The sequence below is a fragment of the Acinonyx jubatus genome, chromosome X (genome assembly GCF_027475565.1).
Source record: "Acinonyx jubatus isolate Ajub_Pintada_27869175 chromosome X, VMU_Ajub_asm_v1.0, whole genome shotgun sequence".
NCBI classification, from domain to species: domain Eukaryota; kingdom Metazoa; phylum Chordata; class Mammalia; order Carnivora; family Felidae; genus Acinonyx; species Acinonyx jubatus.
The window spans coordinates 2,583,903-2,593,199 of record NC_069389.1 but is presented as its reverse complement, the minus strand read 5'-3'; the positions used below and the strand labels follow the sequence as shown (position 1 = coordinate 2,593,199).

At 41.1% G+C, this 9,297-nt stretch overlaps 1 long non-coding RNA gene across 1 annotated transcript in view; it reads left to right on the top strand.

The window, feature by feature from the left end:
• The first annotated feature begins 1,357 nt into the window (after positions 1 to 1,357).
• LOC128311542 (uncharacterized) overlaps positions 1,358 to 9,297 on the top strand; it is a 200,107-nt gene continuing 192,167 nt past the window's right edge. Inside the window, exon 1 of the long non-coding RNA XR_008289991.1 lies at positions 1,358 to 1,728. This is a non-coding gene — a long non-coding RNA (uncharacterized LOC128311542). The remainder of the gene's footprint in view (positions 1,729 to 9,297) is intronic.

Sequence of the window (9,297 nt, the reverse complement as noted above, 5' to 3'; positions counted from 1 at the left end):
CAAGCTTTATCTAATCGATAAATATAAAACCACAAGTACAATCCTCTGCAAGCAGAGAATTTTTAAAACTGGCTACAAATTAGGTTCCAAAGCAAGCAAGTTTCAATAAACACCGAGGACAAGTATTGTACAAACCATATATTCTAAGAAAACACTGTATTGATTAGAAACAAATATAAATGTGAATGAATGAATGAAATATTAACCACATAAACACCTGCCTGGAATTTCAAAACACACTGGTAAAATAAAAAAAAAATCACATAAAGACATTAAAATGGAAATGTAAAAATCTATAGAAATGAACAATAATAATTACAGCATTGAAACTTATTTCATGTACTTTGAGAAGAAATCGTGTGTCCTTCAGGAAATAGCAAATCAGGCCGAAAATCAGTTACCTTATGCACAATTTAAGAAGTTGGGAATGAGAAGAGAAAGATATCCAGATAAAGAAAAGTTAAGTAACAAACATAAGGGCCTAACGTAATAAAACTCACATAACTTTTGGACTAATATTTAAACTGAGAATTTCCAGAGGCTCTGAGATATTATATTCTAAACACACAAGAGAATTATCAAATATATATATATTATAATCTCCATATATTATCTCTATATAGTGTATAACATTTAATATGTAATGTGTAATCTACAATATATGATAAAAAGATTCAGGACCCCATGCAAGCATGGTTAAATGTCAACAAATGTATCACACAGATTGTGTGTATGGGAGGTAAATACTCATTTACTGTGACAATGTTTGACTACAATGTACAAAATTCTTAGAATGCTAGATAACGTCTTCAGAAAAAGAGAATGCTTGGCCATACGGGCCTGACGTATGCTACAAAAGGCAAGCTCCCCATGGATATAATCAACGGTGAGATTTTTCTAGGGTGTCCCTCACAAGTAACTGAATCGTCACTACCCATAATAAAGGCGAAAACTTTCCTGGACATCACTGCTCCTCGCCTAAAGAGGAGGCTTTATCCCAAGAGACTCTAAATACGGAGAACAAACTGAGAGGGTCGATGGGGGTTGGGGGAGAGGGGAAAGTGGATGATGGGCATTGAGGGGGGCACCTGTTGGGGTGAGCCCTGGGTGTTGTATGGAAGCCAAGTTGACGATAAATCATATTCATAAAAAATAATAAAAAAATAAAAATAAAAGAAACTCACCATAAACAAAAGATGAGGGTTTCTCTTATGGGCACCTTCAAATATTTTAAACAAGCATGCTTCGCCTTTTTTTTTTTTTTTTTTTTTTTTTTTTCTTTAAAACACCTGTGCTTTGTAACTGTGGCGTGAATCCGGGTTTCTGGAACCCCGCTCCTAAAGCCCTTGGAATTTCCTGTGCGGAGAGCCATAAAGGTGTCTTTTGTTAAGTTAATGAGGTGACGGTGGGCAGGGGGCTGGTCGCCACGGCAACCAAGCCTCTGCTCCCCGGGTTGCAACTTTCCGCCCCACCCCCTGCCCTCTGCGGAGGGGGAGGGCCCGGAGGTTGACTCTGTGGGCCTCCATCCGGCCTGTTGGGAAACTTCCAGAGACATCCCCAGGGAGGGGGTTCAGAGAGCTTCCTGGCCTGTGGACACACGCAGGTGTGGGGAGAGAGGTGCTCCCGGAGAGGCCACGGGAGTTCTGCCTCCCTTCCCCACACCTGGCCCTGTGCATGACTCCTCTGGCTGGTCCTGAGTCCTGTCCTGTCACCATCAACCGTGGCCCGGTGAGTACCATGTTTCTCTGAGTTCTGCGCCCGCCCCAGCACCTTCAGGCACCCGGGGTGGGGGTCCTGGGGGCTCCACTCCACACCCAGGGGTGGCGGACACGGCTGCCAGCCTGGATTTGGGATTGGCATCCGAAAGGGGGTGAGTCTTGCAGGGCTGAGCCCTAAAATGTGGGACCAGAGCCCCCCAACTTTGTTGGTTTCTCCCAAGTTCACTTCAAAGAGGGTGGTGGGGAATTGGATTTTAAAATAAAACTTGTTCTTAATGATCAGGAAAAGGCTGCCGTCAGAATTCCACTGAGAAACTGTGCGGATTAGCAGACGGTTCTAGGTGACCAGAGTATCAGTTTGTTCGTTGTTGCTCGTGGCAAAATTACATCTCATTCTGTGCAGCAGTTTCAAAGTTAATAAAGGGACCCACGTGCCCCCAGATTGAAATGGAAAAGGAACAAATGGTGATACATTAGGACTGGCTTGGAGCTCAGATTCAATCTCGGAGCACTTAAACAATTTACTTGAGATTCGATAACTCATTACGTTAAAGAAAATGTTCGAATGCGCTAAGATGTGGAATGAGAAAAAAAAAAAGTCAAATTCCTGCATTTCACTCTTGCACAATCTTAATGAGAAACCGTGATGGGCTTTGTATTTATAAATAGAATATGTATGTTAACCTATTTAACGCCTTACCGTTATTATGTTGATACGTATATATAGCATAACATGATGCATATAAACATATTACTATAGGTTCATGTATTGATACGTTGATTAATAGGTTTATGTTTGAGCCCACGCGGAATGGAATTTTGGACCCTACCTTATTCTCTGTATTGTAAGAGCGATTGCAAATAAATTATAAGTAAATTCAGCAGGGGAAACAATCTGTGCATAGATGATGCACAGTTCAGTATTCATATTTGGAAACGTTTGTCATCTGCATGTGTAAATCTAAGACAGGAGTACTTACGGAAGAAACGTAAAAAAAAAAAAGAAAGATGGTCCAATTTTGGACTTCTACCAGAAATTCACGAAAATCTCACTTTCAGGACTGACCTAAGTTATGTTGACTTGGTGTGTTTTTATTATGGACAGCTGTGTTCCATACTCTCTTTAATGACTTACGTTGCACGTACCTTGCTTGCTCTGTTCGTAACGTTTATCCAAGCACCTCGACTCAGGCAAGACACTGTGATGACGGAGTCACGGCTTCCGGGAGCTCTCTGAGATTTTTATCTTTCTTAACAATTTTGCCCTCTGGTTGCATTTCTTAAAGACCCTTGAGAGGAGGAATTCAGCTCGAGTTAGCATTCTGGAGCTGAGCCATGCCTGGGTCACGGACTGGGTTCAGTTTTCAACCTTATAGCTCAGGATGCCAAAATCTCTAAACCGATGAACGTCCCTTGGCATTTTGGGCAAATGCCCATGGCAGCACTTGTCACCCTCCCCCGTATTTAAATATCAGAGAGCCATAATGACTATTAAAACAGGAATCTGGGCACAAAAGAACTACAAAATCGAGGCTAGGCCATCAGGGTATGAATAACAGATGTTAGGAGACATCTATTAACTTTTTAGGTAAGAAATATTATATAGCAGTTGACTGTTAGTATAGAAACAGTCTATAGCTCTAGAAAAATGGGACATAGAGACAGAGCACTACATAATTTTGAGAGGTTGGACCAACACGTCAGTATAAACAGAAATAATGAAGTTACAAACACTGACTTGGGCAATTTTTAAAGAATATTTTTTAGAGTTCATTTGGAGACACAGAGAGTGAGCATGAGTGGCACAGAGGCAGAGAGAGAGAGGGAAAGACCGAGAACCCCAAGCAGGCTCCACACTGTCAAGGCAGATCCCGATGTGGGGCTTGAACTCATGAACCATGAGATCATGACCTGACCCAAAGTTGGTCCATTAACCAACTGAGCCACCCAGGAGCCCCGTAAAATCCAGTTTTATTTTTGTAGTGAGGTATAACTGACACCCACAATTATGTTAGTTTCAGGTGTACATCATTGTGTTTTTTTATTAAAATTTTTTTTAATGTTTATTTTTGACACAGAGAGAGAGAGACAGAGCAGGAGCAGGGGAGGGACAGAGACAGAGGGAGACACAGAATCCAAAGCAGGTTCCAGGCCCTGAGCTATCAGCACAGAGCCCGATGCAGGGCTCAAACTCACAGACTGCGAGATCATGACCTGAGCCAAAGTCAGACGCTCAACCGACTGAGCCACCCAGGCGCCCATAGCTTGAGCAATTTTAATGAAATTATTTAGAGTTCTCTAAAATTGTTGGATCATCTATGCACAAAATGGGGGGGGGTTATAATGACCTCTTCAGTATGCGTGACTCTCTTCCTCTGCAGTGATGGCTCAGTTTCATGAGATCTCTAAGCAGGATGCTCTGTATTTTTCTCTTAAGTCATCTCTGTAAAAACTCTTCACGGCTTAAAAAAAATTTTTTTTTAATGTTTATTTTTGAGAGAGAGAGAGAGAGAGAGCGAGCGAGCGAGCACGAGCAGGGGAGGGGCAGAGAGAGAGGGAGACACAGAATCCGAAGCAGGCTCCAGGCTCGGAGCTCACGAACCGTGAGATCATGACCTGAGCCAATGTTGGATGCTTAACCGACTGAGCTACCCAGGCACCTCTCTTCATGGCTTTGAAAGAAAGGGTCTGTGTGGGGCTACGATGGTGTATACATGCCATCATACATCTGCCCAAACCCCAAAAGTGCACAACACCAAGAGTGAGCTCTAATGTCTAGTATGGATGCTGGGTGACGATAGAGTGTGGATGCTGTCCTAGCGGCCCTCTCTGCTGGGACTGTTCATCATGGAGGAGGCTGTGCGTGAGTGCAAGCAGAGGGGCGTGGGGAGGGGGGGAGGGGGGACATCCCTTTACCTTCCCCTCAATTTTGCCATGAACCTAAAACTGCTGTGAATAATCAAGTCTGTTGTTTTAAAGATGGAAAATGAGGGTTGTGTTCCTGCAAACGACAGATGGAGAGGCAAGTGGATTTTGATCCTTGCACGGAGCAGCCATTTCTGTGTCACTTGAAGTATATACTCAAGTCTAGACCGATACGAGTAGGTTGGGGCTTAGTTACTATTCCAGGAGGCACTGACTCCCAGTCAGCGTGCCTTCACACCAAGACCTAAATATAAATATAAACCCTTCTGTGTCTACCAAGAAGGCTTCTCAAAATAGCTACTTCTCAACTCTCAAGACCCCCGCTTGGCACGTGGCTCCCCAGCAGAGACTCTCGCTTTCCTCAGGGTACTGTTTCTGATGCCCCGTTCCTTCTCCTCGTCTCAGGTCCTCATCAAATGCAGCATCTTCCAAGTTTCTCCAGGTTTCTTGCAGAAGGATGCCGGTTTTTGTGCAGACGTATTTCTTTCGTCCTAGTGATGACGTTTGATTAAGGCAACCTTGTCTGTATCACAGAAGGCTCCCCTACTCCCTTTGTCTCTGTCTCACACAAGTGGATGTTTCCTCCTCTGACATTAGCATAGCCGAGAGGATTCGAGTATGAAGCCAGTGCTCCCCATGTTGGATGATTCTGTCTTCTCTCCTAGACATAGTAGAAGCAGACAGCAGAAGGTAACCTTTCCCCAACACGGACCCTTTTCCTCTTTGCACGTGATTAAATGTGTGTGTAATGTAGCTATAATGATGCCCGCAAGACTTCTGTTCTGTTGATGGAGTTAAACAGCAGACAAATTTGTTCCTAATGGCGTGTTGACTTGGAACCTTGGATGGGCAGTTGACTCTGTGGTTGGGGAGAAGGTTATAAGGATCGCTTACAAATGCAGAATGCCATGAGCCATTCCAAAAAGGGAAAATGGTCCTCATAATGATAATGACCTCCACTTTTATGATATCTTGCATCCAGAAGGATCATAAAGGGCCTAACAACACTACTACAAATGAATATGAGGGTCATTTCACATACAACTAAAATGTGTCCGCAGTTTCACAGACCACAGCAAGATTAGTCAACAATTTAGACGGGGAACTGGAGGAAAACCTTTTGTTCAAGGCACAAGTGGCTAGGATGTGCATGAGGTCATTTTACAAGCTGGAGCTGGTCCACAGATTTAAGAGGGAGATTCCCCCCCCCTCCAAGTATTTAGGAAACGGAGATGGGGGAAAAAATGTCGTCCCCCAGCAATGAGACCTGAAAATCACAAAAGAACGTGAAAATATGAAGTCACATTACACGTAGTGGATGATCTCATTTCAATCTGTAACTAGGTTCAATGTATTAACCTTGGTTAATACATTCGTATTCTGTGCCCATCAGAAGGAAAACCCGGGCGTCTGAGTGGCTCTGTTGTGTAAGTGTCTGATGCTTCATTTCAGCTCAGGTCACGATCTCAGGGTTCCTGAGATTGAGCCCTGGGTCAGGCTCTGCACTGACAGTGTGGAGCCTGCGTGGGAGTCTCTCTCTCTCTGCCCTCTCTCCCCTGCTCACGTGCTCTGTCTCTCTCCCTCAAAATAAATAAGTAAAACTTAAAAAAATCAACATTTACCAAACCCCTTATTCTGCAGGAGACCCCTTGAGCTGATCGGAATCAGGCCTAATAAGAGAATTTTGTTTACCTGAGCCACTCTATGTTTATGGGGAAAAAAAAGTCAAGTTACCATTTTGCTAGCCACTTAAGTCTGCCTGCTGATGGAGCATGTACTCCTTTTAATAGTCTACTGTCAGTGAGAGGCATACGTTATAAGTTAATGTTTTTGGCATTCTCACATTGTGTATCAGTGTTGGTCATTGGTCATTTTGAATTTTCTTCTTCTGTCGTGATGGCTCTACTCTGCATTTACAAACTCAGGTTTTTGAATCCTTGTGATTAAGGACCAGCTGCTGTAATAAAATAAAATTAATTCTTGGGAAATGTCCAGCATGTACTCCTGTGACCTATCACTTGATTGTACATATATATATATACACACACATATATATGTATATTAAATATATATTAGATAAAATAATGGACAGATATGATAGATTAATGGCTATGATAAATGCATGGATGGTACAATGGACAGATGGATAGATAGATAAATAGATAATTTAACTGTTGGAATGTCTTTGGTTCAGTATATGGAATAATAAATAAGGGAAAATGTGTGATAGATAGATGATAGATATAGGGATTGCTGAATGGATAGATAGATAGACGGATGGATGGATGGATGGATGGATGGATAAATAGATAATTTACCAGTTAGGATTTCTTTGGTTTGGTATATGGAATAAACAAGGGAAAATGTATGTTGAAGCATTTATGTATTTTTTCATGCAGCCAAAAGTCTTATATTGTATGTCTAAGAAGAATCATTCAAATACAGCAAAATTAAGAGTGAAGTTTTCCAAAAAAAAAGGTGAACTTTTCCTGCCCAAACAAAAGTTGCCATTTCGTGGATTCTGTGGTTAAACCGTGTGTGGGTTACAAGATTCTCGGCATTCTTTTTTTTTTTTTTTTTTTTTTTTTTTTGAGACGCAGTGAGAGCATGTGGCGGGGAGGGGCAGAGAGAGAGGGAGAGAGAGAATTCTAAGCAGACTCCTTGCTCACTGCAGAGCCTGATTCGGGGCTTGATCTTACGTCTCTGGAGATCCCATGACCCTGGGATCATGACCTGAGCCAAAATCAAGAGTCAAGAACGCTCAGCCCAGTGAGCCAGCCAGACTCCCCTCTCTGCACTTTTTGATATAAGCTTTACATTTAACTTTATTCCAATATACAGACTCAGAAAATGTATAATTTTAAAGTAGACACAACAAGTAATTCAATTCATGTTGGTGGGTACCTCATGAAGATGTACCTATGTCTCTATCTGTATCTATCTATATATCGATAGCTATAGCTATCTATATCTGTATCTATCTATCTATCTCTGTATATATGGCAAGGCCAAGGATGTAATAGGGACCGTTACTGCACATGATGTGAGGTACTTATGTGTAATATCTGTTTTAATCGTTCCAACCTTTCCAGCTAGCGGACAGATTCTCAAATCTGCAGAAGAGAGGTGGATGGACTTCAGAATCTCTCAAAGCTGATCAGTGATCGCTTTTTCCTATTTCCATCCCCAAACCGTAGACATTTCCTCCTAAGTATATCAAGTTGTTCCTTTATTGCTTGTGTAGAAGACTTTGTTTCTCTGTTACCATGGTTTGGTTCATGGAGAAGGAACTTTTTCATTAGTAATTAATTCTCTTGTGGAAAACAAATGGACCATGTATGGGTCGGTCCATATCTGAGCTTTCTGTGCAATGTGTTATCCCCCCAAAAAGGAATAAACGTGAATCATCTTTAAAAAAAATTAGGGGCACTTGGGTGGCTCAGTCTGTTAAGCATGTGACTCTTGATTTCAGCTCAGGGCATGATCTCACGGTTTGTGAGTTTGAGCCCCACGTCGGGCTCTATGCTGACAGTGTGGATTCTGCTTGGGATTCTCTGTCTCCCTCTCTCCCTGCCCCATACCCTGCTCTCTCATAAATAAATAAACTTGGAATTTTATTAAAAAAAAAACAACAACAAAATTAGGGGAGCCTTGCTGGCTCAGTTGGAAGAAGGTATACCCATTACTTAAAAAAAATTACTGAGCTGCAATTTATAGCATATATTTAAAATATGTATTTATAGAGGGGCGCCTGGGTGGCTCAGTCGGTTAAGCGTCCGACTTCAGCCCGGGTCACGATCTCGTGGTCCGTGGGTTCGAGCCCCGCGTCGGGCTCTGTGCTGACAGCTCAGAGCCTGGAGCCTGTTTCAGATTCTGTGTCTCCTTCTCTCTCTCTGCCCCTCCCCCGTTCATGCTCTGTCTCTCTCTGTCCCAAAAATAAATAAACGTTAAAAAAAAAACTTAAAAAAATACATATATATTTATAGACACTAAATATATACTCATATATTAAATATATTTATATGTTTATACATTATATCAAATATATAATATTTATATATTTGCATTTTAACATATTTTACATATTTGTAAATATGGGTAATGTATAAGTAAATGTAGAAAACATAATATAAATGGAAAATATATATAAGATATATAATATGAATATAACATACATGTGTAAAATGTAATATATAAATGTGTAATAAATATATAAGATGTATTAAAATATGTAATATGTGACATCAAATTAGACAAATACACAGTATCAATGTATAAAGCTACATAGTAATAACCATAAATATGCAATTTATAAATATATAAAATAAATATAACCTAATATATAAATATAAGAAATATACTCTACCATATGATATATACATTTGCATTAAATATTATATAACAAATATCGTCTAGCCATATATAATACATATATAACATAATATGATGTAATAGACTATAAACTATCTCTTTTTTAAAATGTTTATATTATTTATTTTGAGAGAGAGAGAGAGAGAGAGAGAGAGAGAGAGACAGAATCCCAAGCAGGCTCTGTGCTGCCAGCACAGAGCCCGGCACAGGGGCTCAAACTCAGGCACCGTGAGATCATGACCTGGGCTGAAAGTTGAGCATTGGATGCTTAACAGACTGAGCC